Source organism: Phoxinus phoxinus (genome assembly GCF_949152265.1).
Source record: "Phoxinus phoxinus genome assembly, chromosome: 19".
Lineage (NCBI taxonomy): Eukaryota > Metazoa > Chordata > Actinopteri > Cypriniformes > Leuciscidae > Phoxinus > Phoxinus phoxinus.
In genome coordinates, this window is record NC_136894.1 from 23,278,832 (window position 1) to 23,303,531 (window position 24,700).

Sequence of the window (24,700 nt, forward strand, 5' to 3'; positions counted from 1 at the left end):
CACATACTGATCGTTAACCATTAAACTAAATACTACTACATTCTGAGTTAAATCAGTTTTCTCAAATAAAAAAAAAATCCATAATTCTCTCACCTTCAAGTAGTTCTAAAGACTTTTCAGTGAAACACAAAAGAAAATATTAGAATATTCAAATATGAATATAATAAATTTATAATGTTTAAATTGTTATATTATTAAAAGTTTATAATAATCATTAAAAAAAAAATGATCTCAATAAAATGGAAGTCAGTAGTGTAAACATTTTTGTTTTGGACCCCACTGACTTTTATTCTGAAAGAATATTAGGAACCTTAAAAATGTCACAATAGGGGCACTATAAAAATCGGTGCCAGAATCGATACTGTGTTGGAGCTATTCATGATTCCTTCCACCTTCACTAAAGCCCCCGTCCCAGCTGAAGAAAAGCATCCCAGAGTGAGATGCTGAGATGCTCAGTTGGAATGTGCTGTTTTTGTGCCAAACAAACATTCAAACTTTTACAATTCTGGCCAAAAAGTTCAATCTTGCTCTTGTTAGACACATATTTCCACATGTATTTGGGAGACTGAATATACTGTATGTTTTTGCTAAGTTTAGCCGAACTTGGATATTTTTTTGTCAGAAAAGATGTCTTCAAACTGCAAGGGCTGCAACTCTTTTAATGTTGCTGACAGTCTCCCTGACCAGTTTTCTCTTTGTCTTCTCATCAATTTGGAGGGAAAATGTTCTTGACAATGTCATTGTTGTGTCATACGTTTTCCACTTGCACTGTGTTCCGTGGTATATCTAATGCCTTGGAAAAAATGTGTAGCCCCTCGCCTTAGTGATACCTTGTAATTAGCTTAGCATTCGTAAGCTCTTTGTGGCCCATGGCTCTTGTAGTAATGCGAAACCAAGATGATGTCAGAAAAATCTTACAAGAACAGCTGAGATTCAGGTGAATACACATGAACTTGCACACGCATTATATATATAATATATGTCATGTAAATTTCCAACATAACATTACAGTGGAAAAACCCTTCCTGAACTGAAATATCTTCTTTCTCATATGATTATGGACATTGTAATATATTTAATTATAGTTTAACATCATGGTTTAAATAAAACTCTCAGAATATTATGTAGGTTTTTGCAGTGAATGAGAATGAAATATTGTGGAGGATTTTTGGTGGAGGAACCAAACCAAACAAAATTGAAAGTAAGTGCAGAATAAAATAAAAAGATGAATAAACATCAATGAAATGTGGATCTGAATAGGTATAGCATATATTTTTATCACATACTGCATTGGCACTGCTTTGAATTGTAAATTAAAATGAAAGCCATATAAAATAAAAAGCTGTATAGGCCTATTGTCATGAACTGCTCGAGGACGCAGACAGTGGTGATCCAAATGCAGGCTTTAATGAGAGGAGAATCCAGAGACAGGTACAAGGAAACAGGCAGGGGTCAAAACCAGGTAAGCAGTCCAATATCAGAAGTACAATGCAGGGAGAAGGCAAACGGGAAAACCAGATACAGGCAGAGAATCCAGGAACCGTGAAACTAGAAAATACTCAGGAACTCGGAAAACGCTATAATGCAGTCAGACACAAACAATACTGAGCACTGGTGCAACGGGCCACTCAGGCTTAAGACAGGTGCGCTAAACAAGATAATAAAACACAGGTGCATAAAATCAACATTAATCAGTCCAGAGTAAAACATAATAATGAGTGAAACAGAGAAGGAGTGCCCCCCAGTGGCTCACGCGGGCACTCCAGCCGCTGATTGTCACACCTATACATTTTAAATATAATTTTATAAAAGTGAACTGAATGCTTAAGAGATTAAAAATATAAATACATGAAAGTGATTGACTTAAATATTTAGTTCTTAATTAGTAGTTCAGAAGTGTTTGTATTAGTAATAATAATGATTCTCTTTCTTAGTAATTTTGGGAAATTATCCAAATTAAACAGGTTTAATTTGGCAGCTTTATCTGTTTGTTTGTTTGTTTGTTTGTTTGTTTAGCTATTCGTTATAAAAGAGCAAACTGGTTATTGTTATTGTCAGTGTCAGTTTTAGTGCAGGAGGTTTTTGTACAGCCGCTCATTGGGTTTGTATCACTGTGGTGGACGTTCGGTGGAGGAACACGACTCTCAGTTGGAAGTAAATCTATATCTGTAAATCTTTTTCTGTTTAAATTTTTTTATATAAATATATATACATAAATTATAGTTGTTAATAAATATTGAATATATTTATGTTTAAGATAATTCAGAAATATATCTAACTTCTGTTTCGGGTGTTAATTATTACTGTACTGTAATTATATACTGTATAACTGGGCACTTAAAAAATAAAATATATAACATATTGTTATATTTTAGACTTCTGAATGATAATTCTGAATGTGTATTGCCTAGTGAAAAATAAATATACTAAAATGTATTTGAAATAGGGCCTACTACAAATACATGAATATTTATTTATTTAATTAATATAAATATCCTGCAATTGTACTTGTAGTACACTAAATTGGTATACTTAAAGTCTACTAACCTGGAACAAGTAATTTTGCACTTTAGTTATCCAGAAATAGAGCTGAGTTCCAACTAAAGCTACTTAAGATTGTGATAAAGTATATTTTATACACTTTAAATATCTTGCATTTAAATAATGATATTATTCAGAGATCATACTATCCTTAATAATAGTGAAACACATTTTAGGCTTAATATTAAGAAATGTGCATTGTGTGCAAGAAGTACTCAAAATAAAGTGTAATTATAATAGTTATATCAATAAGTCTCATGCAATATGTCAGTATGTTAATAGATTTGTAGTAGTCTTAGTATAAAATAAATGCATTTTTTTCATATAGTTTTTTTCCCACTAGGGTTTATAGAACTGAAAATAAATATATTATTTTACTCTTGATATTTTTTAATGTTAAAACAGTAAATCATCTTCATTTTTGTGCTTTATTAAAAACAAAATAATTTGCTTATTAAACTCGGAAAATATTTGTAAAATATTATATAATGGATAAAAATGTAATATAGCCTACATTTTAGTCTGATATGTTATCAATTGTTATAATATTTATAAGTACTGAATATATTAATGCTATTACTGAATATATGTATGTTATTACTGAATATGTTAATGTTATTACTCCAGTTTAGATTAAAATCAGAATAATAAGATTCAGTAAAATGTGTTTTTATGGCTGTTGCACTTCAGATCTGCTTGATTAACTCTGAATATCTTAAAGGGAAGTGAAAGACTGATAGAGCTGTTTTTAAGAAGAATGATACTAATACCCCCCCCCCTCCCCTCCCCCCTCTCCCCCCCCTCTCTCTCTCTCTCTCTAGCTGACACCCGTCCCACCCTCACGGTCCTGCCTCCCTCCAGAGGCGAGCTGCAGCAGGGTAAGGCTACAGTGCTGTGTTTGGGCAGTAAGGGATTCCCCTCTGACTGGAAGCTGAGCTGGAAGGTGGATGGCAGTAGCAGGATCTCTGCTGTGAATCTGAGTCCCGGTGTTCTGCAGAAGGATGGACTGTACAGCTGGAGCAGCAGCCTGAGTCTCACTGAGAGTGAGTGGAGCAGAGCAGCAACCATCAGCTGTGACGCCACACACACATCCCAGAATGCAGGAGTGACCGAGAGCCTGAACAGACACCAGTGTGATGATGACCAGTGAAACACACACACATCACACACACACATAGATAGCATGCATAATCATTCATTCACACACATACACACACTCACAAACTTACAAAGGACTGTCCTAAATCAGTCAATGCTCAACAATTAATCTTTTGCTCTGTTAGTAATGTTCAAATATTCTTAGCTGTTGTAACAGCAATGCTTTATTGTTTTATTGCTGCCAAATAAAAGCATTTTGACTCAAATATTTTGTTGACTTTCTTGCTGTATTAGAAAACAACCTACAATATGAAATGCCACTTTTTATTGATTTTTTGGGATTATTGTGATGAATAGCATTAGCGTGGATAAAAAAAAAAAAATTACTGTAATATTGAAAATATAAATTACAGTAAAATAGATATTTATGTTAAAATTGCGTCTCATATATTTAAGAGAATCTAAATATATATTTACATTGAAAGTAATTGTAAGTAATTGCAACACTTTTTGCATTTGGCTCTGTTACTCAGAGACGGGTTGGATTAAACAAACCAATAAACTTACATTTGTCTGTTAATAGTCTAAACCATTTAAAGATAATAACAGAATCTACATTTTTCACAATTTGCATTTGAATGTAAGGAGTCAGATGTTGCAACTGACCCCGGGTCCGGGGACAGTAACAACATAAATTGGGGATGGTTGCAACATGTTACAAATACAATATATTACAATATATGCCAGTGTTGGCAAAATTATTATTATCAAAAATGTAAGTTATAATAATATTGCAGTGTTATTTATTCATCAGCTTTGATTAGATGACAATTATAGATTTGTCTAGATGATAGGCCTTATGTGCAGATGTACAGGCTTTTAGTGTCATGGGAAGAATGGAACAATTTGTGAGGCAATTCACTTTTAATTATCCTATTGTCATGTGAAACATTTAAAAATATTTTTTATATTATAATTTTTCATTTTAAAAAAGGTAAAAAATGTATGGCCACAGACATCTGCACGTGTGCACACACACATAAACATAAACCTCCTGCCTTTGCTCCAACTTGATGAACTATATTATATTTAAGTAAAAACTTATGAAAAAAATAAATACTGCTATGTGGTCTGTTTTTATATTTATGCATTGTACGGTGACAGTTGCAACAGTTCTCTGATTGGTTTACTGATTGGCTTCATAACTGTCTCCTCTCCACCAGTAAGCTGGTGTGTGGTGGGCGTTCTGGCGCAATATGGCTGCCGTCGCATCATCCAGGTAAATGCTGCACATTGGTGGTGGTTGAGGAGATTCCCCCCTTCCATATGAAAAAGCGCTATATAAATGTAACAAATTATAATTAACAAATTATTGTTGCAACTGTCCCCTTTCCTGTCAGCCATGATAAAACCTCATGTGCTAGCTAAACATACATGCCATACTAGCTTAAAGTTAACATATCACTCATTTAAACCATAAGTTTGAGCTGAATCACAAAAACAGTGACAACAGTTTAACAAAAACAAGAAAATAAATACTTTCATACATCAATAACAGTTTTTCTTCAATAAATCATGGAGCAGCTCAGGAATCTCCTTGATTTTTCTCTGCAGGGGGGCATCCAACTGAGCATGTGCAGTGTGACCATGGTGCAACTGTCCCCGGTCTCCCCCTAATCTAAGATATATGTGTGATTGCTGGTAAATGTGTTTTTACGGCTGTTGCACTTCAGATCTGCTTGATTAACTCTGAATAAGGGAAGTGAAAGACTGATAGAGCTGTTTTTAAGAAGAATGAAACTCTCTCTCTCTCACACACTCTCTCTCTCTCTCTCTCTCTCTCTCTCTCTCTCTGTCTCTCTCGCTCTCGCTCTCTCTCTCTCACTCAAAAAGGGTCTGAATTCTGACTGTCAAAATGTATGCATTTAAACAGGATGAATTAAAAAAATTAAGGCAATGCACAAGAGGTGAACAGGGTAAAGTAAAAAAAAGAAAAAAGAAAGAACTAATTTCACCACACTTCCCCAGTTGACTGATTACATGAAGAATCACAAACATTTTTTAACTAGTTTTCTGAAATGTTATATTCAAATATACAAATGAGGGATTTTCTAATTAAATATGCACTAATTTGCATTTATTGCAACAGAACAGAAATCTGAACATTCGATAAAGCCAGCTTTAAAATTGTGTGTCAGATTTTGTTGACATATTAGAGTCACACTATGGAGGGGATTTTGGAAATCTATTTTTAGCATTTCAAAAATCTGAAAAAATCAACAGCCAGAAAAAAAATCATCCTCAAAAAAATGAGGAATAAAATGAAAATCAGGAATATGTGAACAGACCCCTCGGTAATATAGATAGGAATAAATCTGTAAAGTACGTTATTTACTGAAGTTGAGATTTTCAGGCTCAACATGAGAAAAAAATAATTTTGGCCTTTAAAGATCTACAGACACAAATAAATGAAGTGCAATACATGTTTTTGTGTGTGTCTTAACTTTATCATAGTCATAGACAGAATGTGTAGATTTATTCTGTTCACACTGAAAAATGAACTTCTCATTAATGAAAAATTAATCCCATTTAATGTAAATTAGTTTTTTTTCTGCGTGAGTAAATTCATCATGCCGTCTGACTGAGGGAAGTTTTTGTACATTGTCGTTTCGCTGTATGAATACTGGACCAGAATAAAACACCATAATAAAGTAACAGAATAAAAAAAAATGTTGAGTACTTCTTTAAAAATCTTCTTTAAACCTTTTACTGTTGCTCAGCTGTTGTACAGGGCAACTAGCCTGATTCTCATGTTCTCTGTAGCGTCTGACTGAGAGAGGTTTTTGTACGATGTTGTTTCACTGTGTGCACACTCCACCAGAATAAAGCCCCATACAGTAATAATCTCCTGCATCCTCAGGCTGGACTCCACGCAGATTTAGTGTGAAATGAAGTCCAGCTCGACTTCCACTAAACCGATTTGAGACTCCAGATTGAAGTCGACTTGCTGTATAGATCAGGAGTTTAGGAGCTTCTCCAGTTTTCAGCAGATACCAGCTCATGTCATTACCAACTCCACTGGTCCCAGTGCAGCTTATAGAGACTGAACCTCCTGCTTTAACAGACAGAGACTCAGGAGTCTGGACCTCTTGATGAGACACTGCGAGAGAGATAAAGGAGACATAAAAAGAGTAAGTGTTATATTTAGAAAATGATGAGATATTTATGTCCTTAATGAAAACATTTGTATTAAAAAATTAAAGCAAAGCACAACAGAACCAAAGCTTTACAAAATGAATACCAAACTCTGATAATTTAGGGATATAATGTAACCTTGAGCAAGCAGAGCCAGTGTAGCCAGGAATAGTAAAAGAGCCATTATTGTTTGGTGTGTGTGAGTGACTCTGGCAGGACTGAACACACACTGATCATGAGGAGTTTTGTGAGTGTAAACATGCAAAACACTCTCCACGGACTCCTGTCAAAGACACATTCAGTTTCCTCCTGGATTTACATAATGTGATCAAACAATCAAACATGCACTTTTGCAGGATTCTATTCTGACTTCTATTGCTCTTTAAATATCTGGAGGTTTTTGTACATTAAATGAGTGAGAATCATTGTGGACTTTCAGTGGAGGAACTAAACTGTGTGCTGGAAGTAAGTGCAGAGTGAAATAAGAAATAGAATAAATACTCAGTTATTATAAAATCAAATTATAAATATCAATCTGAAAAGAAGCATTTTTAGAAAATAACATTTTCATTATGTTCTGTAAAAGACTGTAACTGATCAAATTACCTTAATATTTCAGTAAAGACAACTAAATGATGGAGATGCATTCAAATATAAATCTACAGGAACTGAATGATGTACATGAATTTAGATCAATATCATTAATATTGTATTGCTTGTATTTTTATAATTTATATTTAGTATAAGTATTTTGATTATACACAATGCACAAGTAATTTATATGTACAGTAGGGTGGACGTTTGGGAAATGTTTAATTATGCTGCTGTATCTTTCATAAATTATATATATTATTAGATAATTATCATATTATTAGAAAGGAGACATAACTATTGTAAAATTACACAAATATATATATATCTGGATTATGGAAATGCTATATGTTACAGGAGAATGAGGATGGAATAGAAACGTAAATAAATATATTATTGTTTTGGATTAATAAATATATTAAATATAAGCTATCTTAGTGCTTGTGTGTATTTATTCCACTTTCAGCTTCATCAGAAGATGTTTGTAATGTTAGTAAATATGATTCTGAAAGGGAGGGTTTTTGTACGGGGTCTTTTCACTGTGTGAACACTTCGCTACCACTGATCTGATGGAAACTCTGACAATAATAATCTCCGGCATCTTCAAGCTGGGCATCACTGATGGTCAGAGTGAAATCAAGACCGTTTCCTTGTCCACTGCCACTGAATCTTGAAGGAATTCCTGAGTTTTTTTCATTTGTATAATAAACCAAGAGTCTTGGAGCCTCTTCAGGTTTTTGGCTGTACCAAGATACATAATAACGGCCTTTAGAGTACTGGCCTTGCTCATTTTTGAAAACCACAGTATCAACTTTACAGTCAATGGAGACGGTTTGACCGCGCTGGACTGATTTAACCTCAGACTGAGTCACAACAATTTGTCCTAAACAACCTGTGTAGAGCAAGAGATAACAACACAGATTATTATATAATATATTATATTAATACTGAAAGTCACATGTAACTGTCTGTACCTTGCATGCTGTAGAGTGTCCAGATGATAATGGAGATCAGAGTCATGTTGGCTGTTAGATCTGTTATCATGAAGCTCAATGAAGAGTTAAACACAGCTATAAACATCTCAGATCACTGACGCTGATTATGCAAAGCATCATTTATGACCAGAAGTTTCCACCATATGGCAGTTTCCTGAAATCTGTTCCTTATTTTACAATTATTGGAGGCTGGACACATTTTGTATTTCATGCCCCTTGTTTATCATAAAAGAGCCAAACTGAATGAAGTATTGTACTGTAAATTTTTATGAAATCACAATTTTAAATGACATGGCATTTTTCTACTTGTAACTTACTATGTCAACATTACAATATACATGTTTATTTAATTTCCCCTGCGAGTGAGAAGACACTTTAAACGTGATTCTGGATTGTAATGTGCAGAAGAAGGATGGACTGTGGAAACATTTTTTTTTTTTCATTTAGTTCTTCCTGTATCAACATCTTGTTTGTCCTTGGTGTTAGTTCATTTGATTTTGGAGTATAGGGAAAGTATAGGTTCATAAAAATGCTGTCCAAGCCTTAACCTAAATCATTTGATTTGTTTTATATTATGGTTAGTGTTGGATTGAGGAAATTATATTTATTTGACACTCATTTTGTTCCAGGACCAACTGATACAAGAACATAATTGGCATTTATAGACATTCTAATTTTGCCATGGATACCAGCAACTTTGAATCAAATTTTAAATACATGTATTTATATACATTTTTAAATAAAGCATACTGTACCTTGTGGAATACTAACATGAATACTAACATCATATTTTAATATTGAAAGTATCACTTAAAAGAGAATAGTTTCAGTATGGCGTGAGTTCACATGTTCATATACAGTATAATGTGATGTCAGAATGTGATGTATTCTGCATATAATAAAGCTTATTTCAGTCTTTAAATATAAAAACAAGCTTCTGTCCTCAATGACGCTAAGCTCAAAATGCCACATATTAATTTCTTCTGAAATCAATAATGAAAATTAAAGTGAAAAAATAATGAAATAACTGAAAATAAAATCTTCATTGCTGCTTTAACTGTTGTTAACAGTGCAACTGATTCTCATGTTCTCTGTAGCGTCTGACTGAGGGAGGTTTTTGTACGATGTTGTTTCACTGTGTGAACACTGTAGAAGAATAAAACCCCATACAGTAATAATCTCCTGCATCCTCAGGCTGGACTCCACGGATGTTCAGCGTAAATTCATATCCAGAATAACTTCCACTGAATCGATCTGGGACTCCAGATTCAAGATCATCTGCCTCATAGATCAGGAGTTTAGGAGCTTCTCCAGTTTTCAGCAGATACCAGCTCATGTCATCACCAACTCCACTGGTCCCAGTGCAGCTTATAGAGACTGAATCTCCTGCTTTAACAGACAGAGACTCAGGAGTCTGGACCTCTTGATGAGACACTGAGAGAGAGTTCAAAAACAAATGAAAATAAGCTTGTATTTGCTATAAACAGTTCAAATGAATGCATAAAAAATAAAACAAAGTACGAATTCAAACATTTTTAACAAATAAATAAAAAATTGTATCATTATCATGTAGAAAACATATTTTTGAACCTTGAGCGAGCAGACAGAGTGTCCCCAGCATTAGAATAAGAGACACCATTGTTGTATGTGTGTGTGTGTGTGTGTGTTGTGTGTGTGTGTGTGTCGGTGTCACACAATAATCATCTGTGGTGTTTTAAGCACAGTGTTCAGTTAATATGCAAAACAGATGCATCATGGAATAAACCTCAAAAAACAATCAAAATACATTTTACAAGATCTTTTTCATTAAAAATGTATTTATTTTTTCAGCTGACTGAGCTAAACTAAACTGAGATAGAGTTTTAGTGTCAGTGTTAGTGCTGATGTTAGTGTAACTCTGTCAGTGTCAGTTTTAGTGCAGGAGGTTTTTGTACAGACGTTCATTGGGTTTGTATCACTGTGGTACACGTTTGGTGGAGGAACACGACTCTCAGTTGGAAGTAAGTAAATCTATTTCTCTTTCAAATATATATATAATTGTTAATCTTGACTATATTTATATGTTTAAGATAATACAGAAGTATATATAACTTCTGTTTCAGGTGTTAATTATTACTGTACTGTGTATACTAAATAATAACATATTGTTCTATTTTAAACTTGATTATAATTCTGAATTTGTATTCCCTAGTGAAAATTAAATATACTAAAATGTATTTGAAATACATTTGTTTTATGATAATTATACTACAAATACATGTATATATAAATATCCTGCAACTTGTAGTTTGGTATATTTAAAGTCTGCTAAATTGTAACAACTAATTTTGTACTTAATGCACTTTAGTTATCCAGAAATAGTGCTGAGTTCCAACTAAAGCTATAAGTATATTTGATTGTGCTAAAGTGGAACTATTGCAAGTATACTTTAGGTAGACTTTAAATATCTTGCATTTAAAAAATCAGAGATCATATATCCTTAATAACAGTGAAACACATTTTAGGCTTAATATTAAGAAATGTCTTCAATAACAAATGCACATTAATAAACAAATATTACTTAGCTATACTTTGTACAATATACTATTGTATATAATTTATTTTGAAAGTATACTTTCAATGCATTGTTACAATGATCATTTTCAGCATACAGTTCAAAATATACTTAAAATATATTTTTAAGTAAAGTGCAAATAAATACACTTTTAAAAAATAAAGAGAATTTTCACTTCTCTAAAATATATTTTTTACAATTATTTTCCAGTGTGTTAAAAGTTGTATTGTGAAAAAAAGGTAAAAGCATGATGCTTATATATTTTTAATATATTGAAAGATTTTGTGTTTGTATTTGCAATGTACTATTGAAAAAAAGGAATAGTTTAATAAGAACATTATTTTGTATTTTATAAAGCATGAATATGAAGATGATTTAATTTGTTTGTAAAAAAAATGTTTTTAATTTTTTTATATATATATATTTTATATATATTTTTAAATCAGGATAGATAAAAAAATATATTTTCTAAAAGATTAAAAAAATAATACACTTTAGTCTGATATGTAATCAATTCTTTTTGTAATATTTATAAGTACTGAATATATTATTGTTATTACTGAATATATTAATGTTATTAAAAAATTTAGTTAAAATTACTCAATTTTTGACTAAAATCAGAATAATATGATTCAGTAAAATGTGTTTTTACGGCTGTTGCACTTCAGATCTGCTTGATTAACTCTGAATCTCTTAAAGGGAAGTGAAAGACTGATAGAGCTGTTTTTAAGAAGAATGACCCCCCCCCCTCCCCTCTCTCTCTCTCTCTCTCTCTCTCTCTCTCTCTCTCTCTCTCTCTCTCTCTCTCTCTCTCTCTCTCTCTCTCTCTCTCTCTCTCTCTCTCTCTCTCTCTCTCTCTCTCTCTCTCTAGCTGACACCCGTCCCACCCTCACGGTCCTGCCTCCCTCCAGAGGCGAGCTGCAGCAGGGTAAGGCTACAGTGCTGTGTTTGGGCAGTAAGGGATTCCCCTCTGACTGGAAGCTGAGCTGGAAGGTGGATGGCAGTAGCAGGATCTCTGCTGTGAATCTGAGTCCCGGTGTTCTGCAGAAGGATGGACTGTACAGCTGGAGCAGCAGCCTGAGTCTCACTGAGAGTGAGTGGAGCAGAGCAACAACCATCAGCTGTGACGCCACACACACATCCCAGAATGCAGTGACCGGGAGCCTGAACACACAGCAGTGTGATGATGATGACCAGTGAAACACACACACATAGATAGCATGCATAATCATTCATTCACACACATACACACACTCACAAACTTACAAAGGACTGTCCTAAATCAGTCAATGCTCAACCATTAATCTTTCGTTCTGTTAGTATAATGTTCAATATTCTTATCTGTTGTAACAGCAATGCTTTGTTGTTGTTTTTTGCTGCCAAATAAAAGCATTTTGACTCAAATATTGTGTTGACTTTCTTGCTGTAGGCCTATTATAAAACAACCTACATGAAATACCACTTTTTATTGATTTTATTATTGTGATGAATAGCATTAGCGTGGATAATAAAATAATTTCTTTAATATTGAAAAAATCAATTACAGTAAAATAGATATTTATGTTAAAATTGCGTCTCTCTGAAATTAAATATTTTTGCAACATTCAATTATAAAAATAGCCTATATAGGCCTTCTCGGTACGTTCGGGTTGCTGTCCCGCGTGGCCTCACCAGGACACAGGTCAGCAGGCCTTGACCCACAACCTGCCATGTGTTCATTCAGGAGAGAGAGGACTCTCAAACACAACAGAATCAAGGACAACATCAGGAGTTTGGCACAAATTCTTCATTCAATGCAGAAGAAGTCAATCGCAACTCCAACCATCAACTCTTCTGACTTCTCCCTTCTTTGCTCTGCGTGTCCTCGCCGACCCAGGGCAGGCATGCCACAATCTGCACTCCAGCACATGGGAACAGAGTCAAACAAACCATACAAGTTCATCACCATTTCTCATTCCACTGATTTCTCATGGAACCATCAAAATCCTTCTTCAGGAACTTCACTGCAATGCTTTCACTGCAAAGGCCATGCAAGTATACATTTAATGAGGTGATCTGAAAATAATAAGATGATGGTTCTTTTCATAATTAGATGGATCATTTCCATGTCCTGCTTCCGGTTTCATACTGTCACTTACCATTTGTGTGTATAAAATCGTTCACAGGACTATAAACCCGTCCAGAGCACTGAAGCATGAGCTGCCGATGCAAAATAACATTACAGAGGAAAAACTAATCCAGAACTGAAATATTTTCCCTCTCATATGATGGTGGGCATTGTAATATATGCATATTTTATACAGTATATATATATGCACGGTTTAATTAAAACTTGTGTGGCGCTTTCAGAATATTCTGGAGGTTTTAGTGAATGAGAATGAATTATTGTGGAGGATTTTTGGTGGAGGAACCAAACTGAGTGTTGAAAGTAAGTGCAGAATAAAATAAAATAAAACCCAATGAGATGTGAATCTGAATAGGTAGCACATTTAGATATTACAATTTTTATTTTTATCACATACTGCTTTGATACTGCTTTGGATTGTAAATTAGACACTAATGAAAGCCATATCAAATAAAAAGCTGTATAACATTTTTAAATATATTTTTAAGAGAACTCAATGCTTAAGAGAATCAAAATATATATTTTCATTGAAAGTAACTGATGTACATATTTAGTTCTTCATTAGTAGCTAGTGTTTGTATTAGGGAGACCGGGGACAGTTGCAACACTTTTTGCATTCGGCTCTGTTACTCAGAGACGGGTTGGATTAGACAAACCAATAAACTTACTGTACATCTGTCTGTTAATAGTCTAAACCATTTAAAGATAATTACAGAATCTACATTTTTCACAATTTGCATTTGAATTTAAGGAGTCAGATGTTGCAACTGATCCCGGGCCCGGGGACAGTAACAACATAAATTGGGGATGGTTGCAACATGTTACAAATAGAATATATTACAATTATGTCAGTGTAAGTAAAATTATTATTATCAAAAATGTAAGTTATAATAATATTACAGTGTTATTTATTCATCAGCTTTGATTAGATGACAATTATAGATTTGTCTAGATGATAGGCCTTATGTGCAGATGTCAAATATTCAAATTGATATAACATACAGTAGGCTTTTAGTGACATGGGAAGAATGGAACAATTTATGAGGCAATTAACTTTTATTTATCCTATTGTCATGTGAAACATTTAAAAAATATATATATATATTTTATATTATCATTTTTCATTTTAGCAATAAAAAGGTCAAAAATGTATAGGTCACAGACATCTGCACGAGTGTGCACACATAAACATAAACCTCCTGTCCTTGCTCCAACTTGATGAACTGTATTATTTTTAAGTAAAAACGTATGACATTTTTTTTAATACTGCTATGTAAAAGTACTGGTCTGTTTTTATATTTGCATTGTACAGTGACAGTTGCAACAGTTCTCTGATTGGTTTACTGATTGGCTTCATCGCTCTCTCCTCTCTCCACCAGTAAGCTGGTGTGTGGTGGGCGTTCTGCCGCAATATGGCTGCCGTCGCATCATCCAGGTGGATGCTGCACATTGGTGGTGGTTGAGGAGATTCCCCTCTTGAAAAAGCGCTATATAAATGTAACAAGTTATAATTAACGCATTATTGTTGCAACTATCCCCGTTCCTGTCAGCCATGATAAAACCTCATGTGCTAGCTAAACATACATGCCATACTAGCTTAAAGTTAACATATCACTCATTTAAACCATAAGTTTGAGCTGAATCACAAAAACAGTGACAACAGTTTAACAAAAACAAAGCTCAAGAAAATAAATACTTTCATACATCAATAACAGTTTTTCTTCAATAAATCATGGAGATGCTCAGGAATCTCCTTGATTTTTCTCTGCAGGGGGTGGGGGGGCATCCAACTGAGCATGTGCAGTGTGACCAAGTGCAACTGTCCCCGGTCTCCCCCTGATCTAAGATATATGTGTGATTGCTGGTAAATGTGTTTTTACGGCTGTTGCACTTCAGATCTGCTTGATTAACTCTGAATCACTTAAAGGGAAGTGAAAGACTGATAGAGCTGTTTTTAAGAAGAATGAATCTCTCTCTATCTCTCTCTCTCTCTCTCTCTCTCTCTCTCTCTCTCTCAAAAAGGGTCTGAATTCTGACTGTCAAAATGTATGCATTTAAACAGGATGAATTAAAAAAAATAAGGGAAGGCACAAGAGGTGAACAGGGTAAAGTAAAAAAAAAAGAAAGAAAGAACTAATTTCACCAAACTTCCCCAGTTGACTGATTACATGAAGAATCACAAACATTTTTTAACTAGTTTTCTGAAATGTAATGTTCAAATATACAAATGAAAGTTGCATTTATTGCAACAGAGACAGAACAGAAATCTGAACATTGGATAAAGCCAGCTTTAAAATTGTGTGTCAGATTTTGTTATCATATTGGAGTCACACATTTCTATGGAGGGGATTTTGGAAATCTATTTTTAGCATTTCAAAAATCTGAAAATATCAACAGCCAGAAAAAAAAATCATCCTCAAAAAAATTAGGAATAAAATGAAAATCAGTAATATGTGAACAAACCCCTCGGTAAAATAGATAGGAATAAATCTGTAAAGTATTATTTACTGAAGTTGAGATTTTCTGGCTCAGCATGAGAAAAAAATCATTTTGGCCTTTAAAGATCTACAGACACAAATAAATGAAGTGCAATAAATGTTTTTGCGTGTGTCTTCACTTTATCATAGAGTCATAGACAGAATGTGTATTTTTTATAAAGTCATCTGACTTCCCTCAGTCAGTCTGACTGAAGTTTTTGTACATTGTCGTTTCGCTGTATGAATACTGGACCAGAATAAAACACCATAATAAAGTAACAGAATAATAAAAAAAATGTTTAGTACTTCTTTAAATATATTCTTTAAACCTTTAACTGTTGCTCAGCTGTTGTACAGAGCAACTACCCTGAAATTATTCTCATGATCTCTGTAGCGTCTCACTGAGGGAAGTTTTTGTACGATGTTGTTTCACTGTGTGAACACTCCACCACCGTAAGCCCCCATACAGTAATAATCTCCTGCATCCTCAGGCTGGACTCCACGCATGTTCAGCATAAATTCATATCCAGAATAACTTCCACTGAACCGATCTGAGACTCCGGATTGAAGTCGACTTGCTTTATAGATCAGGAGTTTAGGAGCTTCTCCAGTTTTCAGCAGATACCAGCTCATGTCATTACCAACTCCACTGGTCCCAGTGCAGCTTATAGAGACTGAATCTCCTGCTTTAACAGACAGAGACTCAGGAGTCTGGACCTCTTGATGAGACACTGAGAGAGAGATAAAGGAAAGAAAAAAAGGTTATATAAGTGTTATATTTGGAAAATGATGAGATATTTATGTCCTTAATAAAAACATTTGTATTAAAAAAAATAAAGAAAAGCACTACAGAACCAAAGCTTTACTAAATAAATACCAAACTCTGATAATTTAGGGATATAATGTAACCTTGAGCAAGCAGAGCCAGTGTAGCCAGGAGTAGTAAAATAGTCATTATTGTTTGGTGTGTGAGTGACTCTGGCGAGACTGAACACACACTGATCATGAGGAGTTTTGTGAGTGTAAACATGCAAAACTCTCTCCACTCAACGGACTCCTGTCAAAAACACATTCAGTTTCCTCCTGGATTTACATAATGTGACCAAACAATCAAACATGCATTTTTGCAGGATTCTATTCTGACTTCTATTGCTCTTTAAATATCTGGAGGATTTTGTACATTGAATGAATGAGAATCATTGTGGACTTTCAGTGGAGGAACGAAACTGTGTGCTGGAAGTAAGTGCAGAATTAAATAAGAAAAATAATAAATACTCAATTAATCAAATTATAAATGTCAACCTGAAAAGAAGCAGTTTTAGAAAATAATATTTTCCTGTAACAGACTATAAATGGTAAAATTACCTTAATATTTAATTAAAGACAACTAAATGATGGAGATGCATTCAAATATAAATCTACAGGAACTGAATGATGTACATGAATTTAGATCAATATCATTAATATTGTATTGCTTATATAAGTATTTTGATTATACACAATGCAAAAGTAATTAATATGTAGAGTAGGGTGGACGTTTGGGAAATTTTGAATTATGCTGCTGTATCTTTCATAAATGTATGGTATGGTATGGTAATTTATTTATATAGCACAATTAAATACAATTTACATTGTCCAATGTGCTTTACAATATTAATAAAAATCATAAGAACAAACAACAATACAACAACAGTACAGGTATACATTTAAATAGAATACTATAAGATAAGTGCTTCACCCATTTAAAATGATGAGATAGAATTGAATAATGCTTTATCATGTGTTAAATGCCTTATCCAATAAAAGTGTTTTTAGCTTTGATTTAAAAACAAATAACGAAGTGGCCACTCTAATTGAAATCGGCAAATCATTCCATAGTCTGGGACCAACTAGAAAAGGCACGGTCCCCCCTTTGACTTAGGGATAGATAGGAGTCTCTGATTTGATGACCGTAGTGATCTAGTCAGATGATGCTCAGTCAATAGAGCAGACAAATATGGTGGAGCCAGATTATTTAGAGATTTGTACACAAAAATTAAAAGTTTATACTCCACTCTATAACGCACTGGCAAGCAGTGTAAGGAGCGTAAAATTGGCGTGATATGATTCCGTTTTTTTGCACCCGTCAGAAGTCTAGCTGCCGCATTTTGTACTAATTGAAGTCGTGACATTGCTAAATGGCTAGTCCCAACATAAAGAGAGTTACAATAATCCAGCCTAGAAAAGATAAATGCATGTATTACTTTTTCGAAATTTTTAAAAGAGAGAAATGTCTTTACTTTTGATAGTAATCTTAGCTGAAAAAAGCAGGATTTCACTACTGAATTTATTTGCCTCTCAAATTTTAAAGCTTCATCAAATACTACACCCAAATTTCTCACCCACGGCTTCACATAAGAAGATAAACCACCAAAATGAATTTTAGGTATTGTGGAGTAGTCTGAGGGTCTAATGTTTATTATTAGAAATGAGACAAAGAGAGAACTGATGGTGTGTCATCTCAATTTGAAGGCAAACATTTTCCTTTGCTTTCTATATAAATATTTCATATTTAATTTAAAACACAATTAAAATTCCCATTAAATATATTCTTTTTTTTACATTGAATAATTTAATAAAAATCAAATAAACAGTTTTTGCAAGGTCCATTAGACAATTTTTTAATTGTATTATGTGAACCCTGAGATATGTTAGTTTTCAGCTTGTACAGAGCAACATAATAAACAAACAATACAAACAAACAAATATGTGCATAAATATTGTAAAATTATACGAATATATATATATATATATATCAGTCTGGATTATGGAAATACTGTATGTTACAGGAGAAGGAGGATGCAGAAATTTAAATAAATATACTAATAATTTGGATGATTAAATATATTAAATATAAGTTATCTTAGTGCTTGTGTGTATTTATTCCACTTTCAGCTTCATCAGAAGATGTTTGTAATGTTAGTAATCTGATTCTGAAAGGGAGGGTTTTTGTGCGGGACCTTTACACTGTGTGAACACCGCTACCACTGATCTCATGGTAACTCTGACTAATAATCTCCGGCATCTTCAAGCTGGGCATCACTGATGGTCAGAGTGAAATCAAGACCGTTTCCTTGTCCACTGCCACTGAATCTTGAAGGAATTCCTGAGTTTATTTCATTTGTATAATAAACCAAGAGTCTTGGAGCCTCTTCAGATTTTTGGCTGTATCAAGATAATAACGGCCTTTAGAAACTGTGCCTTGATCATATTTGTAGACCACAGTATCAACTTTACAGTCAATGGAGACGGTTTGACCGCGCTGGACTGATTTAACCTCAGATTGAGTCACACTTTGTCCTAAACAACCTGTGTATATCAAGAGATAACAGATTATTATATAATATATTATATTAATACTGAAAAGTCACATGTAACTGTCTGTACCTTGCATGCTGTAGAGTGTCCAGATGATAATGGAGATCAGAGTCATGTTGGCTGTTAGATCTGTTATCATGAAGCTCAATGAAGAGTTAAACACAGCTATAAACATCTCAGATCACTGACGCTGATTATGCAAAGCATCATTTATGGCCAGAAGTTTCCACCATATGGCAGTTTCCTGAAATCTGTTCCTTATTTTACAATTATGCAATTGGAGGCTGGACACATTTAGCATTTTATGCCCCTTATAAAAAAATAATAATATGCACCTTATTTATCATTGAAGAGCCAAGCTAAATGAAGTGCAGAATGTGAAAAGAATGATATAATTAACAATATTTAATGTTTTCTGCTGTAAATTTTATAAAAGCAGAATTTTAAATGACATGCCATTTTTGTAACTTACTATGTCAACATTACAATATGCTATTTATTAAATTTCCCCTGTGAGTGAGAAGACACTTTAAACGTGATTCTGGATTGTAATGTGCTGAAGGATGGACTGTGGAAACATGATTTTGCCATTTACTGTAGGTCTTGTTCCATTATATTTAGGTTAAAGCTTGGACAACATTTGTATCAACCTATTACGTCCCTCTGATTTGTTTTATATTGTGGTTAGTGTTGGATAGATATATGTGACACTCATTTTGTTCCAGGACCAACTGGTACAAGAAAATATCTTGGTATTTAAAGACATTCTAATTTTGCCATGTATACAAGCAACTTTAAATAATTTTTTTTATTATTTTAATTAACATACATTATTTTCATTTTTGTTAATTACTTTAATAGTATAGCCTACATTTTTTAACAAAGCATGGATATGACTATGAGTAACATTTTAATATTCAAAATATCACTTTTATCACTAGTTTCAGTATGTTATGATGGCATGAGTTCACATGTTCATATACAGTATAATGTGATGTCAGAATGTGATGTATTCTGCATATAATAAAGCTTATTTCAGTCTTTAAATATAAAAACAAGCTTCTGTTCACAATGACACTAAGCTCAAAATTTCACATATTCAATTAATTTCAGTTAAAATCAATAATGAAAATTAAAGTGAACAAATAATGAAATAACTACTTTAACTGTTGCTCAGCTGTTGTACAGGGCAACTAGCCTGATTCTCATGTTCTCTAGTGTCTGACTGAGGGAGGTTTTTGTACGATGTTGTTTCACTGTGTGCACACTCCACCAGAATAAAGCCCCATACAGTAATAATCTCCTGCATCCTCAGGCTGGACTCCACGCAGATTTAGTGTGAAATGAAGTCCAGCTCGACTTCCACTGAACCGATCTGAGACTCCGGATTGAAGTCGACTTGCTGTATAGATCAGGAGTTTAGGAGCTTCTCCAGTTTTCAGCAGATACCAGCTCATGTCATTACCAACTCCACTGGTCCCAGTGCAGCTTATAGAGACTGAATCTCCTGCTTTAACAGACAGAGACTCAGGAGTCTGGACCTCTTGATGAGACACTGAGAGAGAGATAAAAAAAAAAAAATGAAAAGAAGCTTATGTTTGCTATTAAAAATTTCAAATTAATGCATACAAATAAATAAAACATAAAGCACAAATTCAACATTTTTGCACAAGTAAATCATAATGTAGAAAATATATTTTTGAACCTTGAGCGAGCAGACCGAGTGTCCACAGCATTAGAATAAGAGACATTATTGTTGTATGTGTGTGTGTCAGTGTCACACACTTGTAACCATCTGTGGAGTTTTAAGCGCAGTGTGCAGTTAATATGCAAAACACTTTCAGATGCATCATGCACTTTACCTTAAAAAATATAAAAATACATTTTGCAAGATTTTATTCATTAAAAATGTATATATTTTTTCAGCTGACTGAGCTAAATTAAACTAAGATAGAGTTTTAGTGTCAGTGTCAGTGCTGATGTTAGTGTAACTCTGTCAGTGTCAGTTTTAGTGCAGGAGGTTTTTGTACAGATGTTCATTGGGTTTGTATCACTGTGGTACACGTTTGGTGGAGGAACACGACTCTCAATTGGAAGTAAGTAAATCTCTTTCTGTTTCAAAAATATATAGGCTATATATTTATAAAAATTAATTATAATTGTTAATAAATATTCTTGACTATATTTATGTTTAAGACAATTCAGAAATATATCTAGCTTCTGTTTCGGGTGTTAATTATTACTGTACTGTAATTATATGCTGTATAACTGCATGGGCACTTAAAAAATATAAATATATAACATATTGTTATATTGTAGACTTGATTATAATTCTCAATGTGTATTACCTAGTGAAAATTAAATATACTAAAATGTATTTGAAATACATTTGTTTTATGATAATTATACTACAAATACATGTATATATAAATATCCTGCAATTGTACTTGTAGTATACTTAATTGGTAAAGTCTGCTAAATTGTAACAACTCATTTTGTACTTAATGCACTTTAGTTATCCAGAAATAATGCTGAGTTCCAACTAAAGCTACTTAAGTATATTTGATTGTGCTAAAGTGGAACTATTGCAAGTATACTTTAGGTAGACTTTAAATATCTTGCATTTAAAGAATCAGAGATCATATTATCCTTAATAACAGTGAAACACATTTTAGGCTTAATATTAAGAAATGTGCATTGTGCAAGAAAAAAGTACTCCAAATAAAGTTTCATTATAATATTTATATCAATAAGTCTCATGCAATATGTCAGTATACATGTTAAAGGATTTATAGTATATACTTAGTATGAAATAAATACATTTTCGTATAGGTTTTTTTCACTAGGGATGAGAAAATGTTAAGTATACTTGCAGCCAGACTAATTCAGGATATTCAAGTGTGTTAATGGTTAGTTAACTTGAAGTGTGCTATTTTGGGACAACTAATTTTGCACTAAGTATATTTTAGTTGTAATTCAATTATAGTATCTTTAAAGCATTAAAGCATATCTTTGAGTGTATTTAGTGTACTTTTGTGTGCTAAATTTGAACAACTTCAAGTATACTTAGTACTTTATATGCTTGTGCAGGGACTAATTGCATGCTTGATTTGTGATATTAAAGTGTACTTCATTTGTGTTACAAGAACATTACAAATTCATTACGAGTGTCTTCTACAAGCAATACCAGAAGTGTATTATATTTGAGTAAAAAGTATACTTTATGCTCAGTAATACCTTTGGCTTATTCCAAATACTACAAATTGCACACTTTGTCCTTAATAACAAATGCACATTAATAAACAAATTTTACTTAGCTACACTTTGTACAATATACTATTGTATACTGTATTTTGAAAGTATACTTTTAATGCATTGTTACATTGATAATTTTCAGCACACAGTTAAAAATATATATAAAATATATATTTTTAAGTAAAGTGCAAATAAATACACTCTTATATTTTTAGAAAATATCCTAAAGGACAATTATTTTAAAGTGTGTTAAAGTTGTATTGTGAAAATAGGTAAAAGCATGATGCTAATATTATACTTTAAATATATTTAAAGATAGTAAAATTTTATGTTGGTATGTTTGCAATGTACTATTGAAAATATATTTAAAATACAGTAAAGTGTACTTTTTTCACCAGGGTTTATATACTAAAAAAGAATTGTATTATTTTACTCTTGATATTTTTTACAAACAAATTAAATAATCTTAATTTTCATGCTTTATAAAATACAAAATCATTTTCTTATTAAACTCTGAATATATATATTGGGAGAGCATTGGTCATTGGTATTAAAATCAGGATAGATAAAATGTTATCAATTGTTTTTGTAATATTTATAAGTATTGAATATATTATTGTTAGTACTGAATATATTTATGTTATTACAGTTTAGACTAAAATCAGAATAATATGATTCAGTAAAATGTGTTTTTACGGCTGTTGCACTTCAGATCTGCTTGATTAACTCTGAATCTCTTAAAGGGAAGTGAAAGACTGATAGAGCTGTTTTTAAGAAGAATGACCCCCCCCCTCTCTCTCTCTCTCTCTCTCTCTCTCTCTCTCTCTCTCTCTAGCTGACACTCGTCCCACCCTCACGGTCCTGCCTCCCTCCAGAGGCGAGCTGCAGCAGGGTAAGGCTACAGTGCTGTGTTTGGGCAGTAAGGGATTCCCCTCTGACTGGAAGCTGAGCTGGAAGGTGGATGGCAGTAGCAGGATCTCTGCTGTGAATCTGAGTCCCGGTGTTCTGCAGAAGGATGGACTGTACAGCTGGAGCAGCAGCCTGAGTCTCACTGAGAGTGAGTGGAGCAGAGCAACAACCATCAGCTGTGACGCCACACACACATCCCAGAATGCAGTGACCGAGAGCCTGAACACACAGCAGTGTGGTGATGATGACCAGTGAAACACACACACATAGATAGCATGCATAATCATTCATTCACACACATACACACACTCACAAACTTACAAAGGACTGTCCTAAATCAGTCAATGCTCAACAATTAATCTTTCGTTCTGTTAGTAATGTTCAAATATTCTTATGTTGTAACAGCAATGCTTTGTTGTTTTATTGCTGCCAAATAAAAGCATTTTGACTCAAATATTTTGTTGACTTTCTTGCTGTATCATAAAACAACCTACAATATGAAATACCACTTTTTATTGATTTTTTGGGGACTTGTGTCCATTAGGATTATTGTGATGAACAGCATTAGCGTGGATAATACAATATTTTTTTAATAGTGAAACAATCAATTACAGTAAAATAGATATTTATGTTAACATTGTGTCTCATATATTTAATGTAATTAAATATTTTTGCGACATTCAATTTATAAAAATAGCCTATATAGGCCTTCTCGGTACGTTCGGGTTGCTGCCCCGCGTGGCCTCACCAGGACACAGGCCAGCAGGCCTTGACCCACAAGCTGCCATGTGTTCATTCAGGAGAGAGAGGACTCTCTCAAACACAACAGAATCAAGGACAACATCAGGAGTTTGGCACACATTCTTCATTCAATGCAGAAGTCAATCGCAACTCCAACCATCAACTCTTCTGACTTCTCCCTTCTTTGCTCTGCGTGTCCTCTAACTATTTTCTCTCTCATATGATGGTGGGCATTGTATGCATATTTTATACAGTATATATATATCCACGGTTTAATTAAAACTTGTGTGGCGCTTTCAGAATATTCTGGAGGTTTTAGAGAATGAGAATGAATTATTGTGGAGGATTTTTGGTGGAGGAAGCAAACTGAGTGTTGAAAGTAAGTGCAGAATAAAATCAAATAAAACCCAATGAAATGTGAATCTGAATATGTAGCACATTTAGATATTACAATTGTTATTTTTATCACATACTGCATTGGATTGTAAATTAGACACTAATAAAAGCCATATCAAATAAAAAGCTGTATAACAATTTTAAATACATTTTTAAGAGAACTCAATGCTTAAGAGAATCAAAATATATATTTAAATTGAAAGTAACTGACGTACATATTTAGTTCTTCATTAGTAGCTAGTGTTTGTATTAGGGAGACTGGGGACAGTTGCAACACTTTTTGCATTTGGCTCTGTTACTCAGAGACGGGTTGGATTAGACAAACCAATAAACTTACATCTGTCTGTTAATAGTCTAAACCATTTAAAGATAATTACAGAATCTACATTTTTCACAATTTGCATTTGAATTTAAGGAGTCAGATGTTGCAACTGATCCCGGGCCCGGGGACAATAACAACATAAAT

At 33.4% G+C, this 24,700-nt stretch overlaps 1 long non-coding RNA gene across 1 annotated transcript; it reads right to left on the reverse strand.

The window, feature by feature from the left end:
• Positions 1-7,166: 7,166 nt before the first annotated feature.
• Positions 7,167-10,111, reverse strand: LOC306987268. The gene is made up of 3 exons (XR_013795134.1): positions 10,011-10,111; positions 8,400-9,854; positions 7,167-8,317 (listed from the first exon to the last, which is right to left on the reverse strand). It is a non-coding gene; the product is annotated as an uncharacterized lncRNA (long non-coding RNA).
• Between the last annotated feature and the right edge of the window lie 14,589 nt (positions 10,112-24,700).